We start from the raw sequence: 6,000 nt of genomic DNA, 5'->3' as shown, positions 1-6,000 counted from the left end.
TAACTCAAACTCAGGTTACTTAGTCTTTTTTACAAGGGAAAGGGAACAGTTACTGCAGACTTGGGGCTCATCTGTTAGAACTTTCTAGCTAGACCAGTTCCTGGACGGCAGCATGAACTTTATTTAGGTAGATGGTTTCCTCTGTGAATTGGAAAAGAAATGCTCTGCCCGGCTTCACGAGGCTGTTGGGACTGCTTTAGACAGTGCAGGTGTTTGCTCTTTTTTGCAGTGTCTTTCTTCTCTGAAGATCAGAGGTTACAAGGAACTTTTCCAACGGTGACATCTTAGAACCTGCGGTCTAGGAGGAACCTACAGGTGTCAGTCCATCTTGGCAAAGGCTGCCAGTCTGGCTCCTCCCTGGACTGGGCCCAGGGGTTCCATGGCCTTTATCTTTAGGGGGTAAAAAGAATCAGACTGTTGACACTTGGAGAGGCACAGTTTTTATGTGTAATTAGTGCAGTTAGACTGGAATCTCATTCTGTGCAGATTATGTGGATTTGTTTTTTTTCAAATCTCAGGCACCTGACTTGAATGCTTTCTTTTCTTCACATGTTGGTTTTGTTGTGTTGCTTGAGAGATTTCCAGCTTAATCTAATCTAGTGTACTGCACCATTTTTGTTTTGACCCAGTAATCGAAGTATTAAATCATATAATTACTACATGGCTTAAAAGTGGTCACTGGCAGGCAGATGTTGAGATAGCACTGAGATCCATTTTTCAACTGTGAACATAATACAGGCGAAAAGTCTGAAATGGCAAACAGAACTGGTGATGGTTTACGTTTGGCGCTCAGACAAGCTCTCATATTTGGCTCTGTGCTTGCTAAAGCCATTGGTTAACAGTTAAGTAAATGCAGGGATAGTTACTGTTCTGGAGGACCCTTGTTTCAGCATCTTGATCAGTCTTCTGAGTTTAAGTTCTGAATTTTTTCCTTCCTCAGTTAAAAGTTTAACAGAAGATGGTTTCTCTTTGTAAACAAGTGCACCTTTTTAAATAGTTTCTGAACAGGAAGGCTGGCACTTCTACTCTAGCATAATTCATGAATATTTCTGTTAATGGTTTTTTAAAATGTTCTAAAGTGAGGTTGTAAAGATTTTAAGAGATGGCAGGCTGAAGCTGCTGCGGTGTGTTTGGCTAAAAGTCTTAGTGACTGTTCCTCAATGGTGGCGCCAATGCTTCGTGTGCAGGAGGAGCTGGGCTCATACTCTGGGAGCAGGCCAACCTGGGTTTGAATTCCACCTCTGCTACTGACTGAGGCCTTGAACAAATGCCTTGACCGCTATGCTTTTCTTTACTCTTATGAAAAATGAGGGTACTACTACTTAACTTCACGATAGTTTTAAGAATAAACACAACATAAAGTACTTGGTGGGAAGACTCTGGAGGAGTCCTGGCCTAGGCAAGGCCCTCACTCTCAGGACAGTTTTAGACACGGAGCAAACGTCATTGCAATGTTCCTCATGAGAGTCTTGTGTCGGATCCACTGATTCTCCGTGCTGTTTGATCATTATCTCCTCTTTTATGTGTATTTTCCTTGTGGAAAATACAGGAAAAGATTTGAAAATAAAAAATTATCCATACTCCTACCTTCTTTAAGCATTTTGATTAATTTTCTTCTTTCCTGCCTAAACAAAGTTTATTTTTTTTTTGGCTGCGTCGGGTCTTAGTTGGGGCATGCAGGTTTTCTCTTCTCTAGTTGTGGTGCGCGGGCTCTGCAGTTTGTGGTAGGCTGGCTCTCTAGTTGAGGCGCACAAGCTCAGTAGTTACTGTGGCATGCGGGCTTAGTTGCCCCGGGGCATGTCGGACCTTAGTTCCCCCACCAGGGATCGAACCCGAGTCCCCAGCATTGGAAGGCGGGTTCTTTACCACTGGACCACCAGGGAAGTCCCTGTAAATACAGATTTATATGCTTTCTTAAAAACCTTTTAACATTTAAAACACTTTCTTGGCAAACAAACTTTTTTTTTTTTTTTTTTTTTTTTTGCTGTACGTGGGCCTCTCACTGTTGTGGCCTCTCCCGTTGCGGAGCACAGGCTCCGGACACACAGGCTCAGCAGCCATGGCTCACGGGCCCAGCCGCTCCGCAGCATGTGGGACCCTTCCGGACCGGGGCACGAGCCCGTGTCCCATGCATCGGCAGGCGGACTCCCAACCACTGCGCCACAAGGGAAGCCGGCAAATAATATTTTTCAGTGGTTATGTATCGTGTTTATCATTTGGGTATACCACTACCAAATTATACAGTCACTGTTGGACATGTAGAGATTTTTTATTTTATAAATAATTCTTGAGGTGGGACATCCTATATATGCCAATATCTGTCTACGTCTGTTTCCTGAAGGTGGAATTATTGGGCCAGGTTGTGCCAATTTCTGTAGCACATCCCTACCCACACTGGGCCTTACTTCGTTATTTCATTTATTTGTGGGGCATAATGAATGTGGCATCCAGTCAGACTATTAGCTGCGTGTGGTAAAAGTCTAATTAATTAGTAAATAGGGCTTGTATCTGAGCAACAAGTCTCTGCCCTCCCAGAGGCAACACCTTTCAACTAGTACTGCCTATAATCTTAATTCTTTACCACTTAATTCTTCATCTTCTTGATACATCAACCATAAGACTTCATAACTCCCCGCTACGACAAATCAGAACTTGGCTCACACCACTTACTTCCAGCCTACCTTTTACAGTTCTCTTCATCTTTAATAATAACCCTAACTGTAGTCCCATCAACTGTGGCCCTCGTGTCGGGTCCTCTGTACTGGTAACAGGACGTCTCCCACCGTCCACCTCCTGCCTTCATTTTCACGCTGTCACAGCAGATGGCTTTTCATCCTGTGCAGTACTCCTTTTGTGTGCTTCATCTGTAGGTATCTTTTAAAAGGTGAGAACAGTTAAACAGTATGTGAGCTGTTACAATGGTGTGAATAGTATTCAGAGCTGGATCTGGGCAGTGTGTAGAGATTATATTTCTTCCTCTCAAGGTTTGACTCTTGCATCCATCAAAAGAGAATGTTCTTAGAGTCAAGGTCAAATGGATTGGGCTTTGGCCCTCATATTCTGTCAGTTGCTCAGAGCAAACCATGCCCCATTTTATCTTGTGATACATTCGGATCCTGACTGGTTTTCGTAAGCTTTCTTCATTCTGAGTGTTACATGGGAACGCTTCCACTCTTCTCTGAGATGTTCTTTTTACAGCTCACTGGCTCTCGTGGGCCATGCAGCTTCTTTAGGTTAATTGCTAGGACTCCCAGCTGAGCCTCCCTCGTCCAGTGTTTCATGGAACCTTGAGAACCAGATGTGAGTCTTCGGTCTGAGAATGTGACAGGTCCAAATCCTTCTTTCCTGAGAGGTGGAGGAAATTACCAGCTTGCACAGCTGGGTGGAACTGGGATTCAAACCCAGGCAGCATGGCGTCCAGAGCACAGGACTTGGCCACTATACCATGGCTTTGCAAAAGTTAGTAACAGGTAATCAGTTAATAAGGGCGTGACTGTGAGGTAAACACTATGAAGAACCACCATCATCCACCAACCTTTCTCTGGGGTTCCTGCCTGACAGGTAATAAAGACTTTCAAAAGCTCACATGTGGTTGGAGAAGTCAACTTTCTCCCTTATAATGTGGATGACGTGAGAGAAAAACTTGACAACGTGGAAGAAAGAGCCACCGCAGACAGGTCACGGGGAAGTTTCTCAGACCTGATGCAAAAGGAGGATGACCGGAGGAGAAGTGGAAAGCCAAACGAGAGGTTTGTTTACCTTACGTCGGAAAGATGGTCCATCTCCTTGGCAAGCAGTCAAGGGTCAATCCTCCCGAGTCTAGAGCGGGAAATGCTACTCTCAGGAAACTGGATTTCTCAGCAGACGCCAGCTGCGAAGACAGATCCTAAACTGTCTCCTCGTGGGTCCGCAGGGCAGTGGGGAGGAACCTAGCACCCACCAGGTCCTGCCACTCTCAGACAGAGCAGGGCTTAGTGTCCTAGGCAGGCCGTACAGTCCCACTCCTGAGAGCCAAAGTTGAGCTGGAGCCAGCCCCACGCAGAGGGCTGCCTCCATCGTGACTGTAGATCTCAGGCTGGAAGAAGTCTCTGCGATGGTGCCTGCAGAGAAACCTTCCCAAGGAGAACCAGGGTGGCGGCAACGAGCTAAGCCAGCGGCTGCAGGTTGAGCATTCCAAACCCTCATCCTCCTAACAGGCTGTTGAGGACACTGCCTTCAGTCCCCAGGACAGACTGACTCTGGGCTGGGACAGCACGGTGCAGAGCCTAAGACAGTGAGGCCAAAGCTGCCGGCCCTCTGTTCAGCCAAAGGCAGCATTTCTCAACATGATTCGAAGGATGTGGGGGTGCCATCCAAAGGAGCACGCATCATTTACAGCTGTATGTTTTGTATTAGAAAAAAGTCACTAGCAACTTCACGGGTGTTACTGCTTGAGGACAGTTGTTCTCAAAGTACATCTACATCACCTGGGACTTTATTAGAAATGCACATTCTTGACCCCAGACCTACGGCATCAGCACATCTGGGAAAGGGACCCAGCAGCCTTTTAACCAACAGCCCTCCCAGTGAGCTGATGCTCATGCCCAAGCTGGTGAAGAAGCCAAGAAAAACCGAATCAGAAAGACACGCAGGCGCGGCACAAGCTGTGAACACTGTTAAGAGTCCAAGGTTTCGTGGCCTCAGAAGTCAGAAGGGATCATATTGTAACAATAGGAAATTAACGAAGGGTGGCAGGCGGAAGACGGCTGCGGCAGCTTAGGGCCCAGAGGAGCCACAGCCTTCGTGGGCCTCTTCCAGAACTCAACCACTCCCTCCAGCCGTAGCTGAGACGGACACAAACTCCTGTTCTCATGACATCTGTCTCCACACGTTTTCTTGGGAGAGACCTGGAAGTGGACTACGGTCTGCAGCCCAGGGAGGAGAGCCCTGCCAGCTGGACAGGAGGACAGAATGGGGGAGAGGAGGGCTCCAGACGCCTCCAGCAAGGAGTTGGGCCAGTGCCTCTCCATCAGCCACCCTGAGCAGTGGGACTCTAGAAACTGCCTGGGAGCAAGCGGCTTCAGAGTCTGTCTCTGGGCTCCGAGAACAACAGAAGGTCTGACTTCTGCGGTGAGCGCACTGCAGTCTCTGAGCCGCTACTTACACGTTGGTGTTCACCCACCTACGTTACAGCACCTTGGCCCTTCGTGAGGTGATCTATTTACAGGCGCTCTTCACAGCACGGAAGCCTTATCCACACCCAGTCCACCGTCCACCAGGCTGCTCCTCGCTCGGGGCCTTGGGAAAATGTTACCTGGCCAAGAGGAGCAATGACAAAGGTGGTCAAACCACCTCAGAAAGAGTCGGGCCAGGTCTGGGGCCGCTCAGGCTTTGGGGATTCAGAGGACACACTGGTTGCCAACAAACGCTCTAGGCCATAACTCCCCGAACACAGCCATACGACATGTCCAAAAATCATGGTCCCTGGGCTAGGGAAGGTCTGAGCATTTGCGGTTTTCTTAGCTGGATTCAACCTGGTTTACATTGTTCTTGTCCATGAACCCAAGGAGCCAATCGGAGAGGAAAGTAAGCTATTAGGGGTCCAGAGGAGCACTTTCAGATACGCGTCCTGAATCTACCAGGTGAGCGTATGCTCAGCATACAGACCTGTGGGGAGGCGGCGATATTTACACAGTAAAACACAGGCCCAAGGGAATCTCAGGCCATTTCCTGGGGCAGGCTTTTGGCAGCTGGAGCCAATACACGATTAAAAAGGCAGGCAAGAAGAGTCTGAGGAAGCGACACAGGATTCTGTTAGATCTCACTCCAAAGTGGCACCAACTGCCCACTACTGAATCCAGGCTCAGCAATGTCAAAGGTCAGAGAGAGACACCCCTGTCACTGCTTCTACTGCAGCCTAAAGAAGTGAGGACAGCCACAGTGAGCTGAAGGCTGGATCCAACTGGCTCTGTAGGAGGGCAGCTGGGGACGGGCATACCTGATCCTCTCTGGGACCACCGG

This window comes from Phocoena sinus, chromosome 15 (assembly GCF_008692025.1).
Source record: "Phocoena sinus isolate mPhoSin1 chromosome 15, mPhoSin1.pri, whole genome shotgun sequence".
NCBI classification, from domain to species: domain Eukaryota; kingdom Metazoa; phylum Chordata; class Mammalia; order Artiodactyla; family Phocoenidae; genus Phocoena; species Phocoena sinus.
This window is presented reverse-complemented; position numbering follows the sequence as displayed.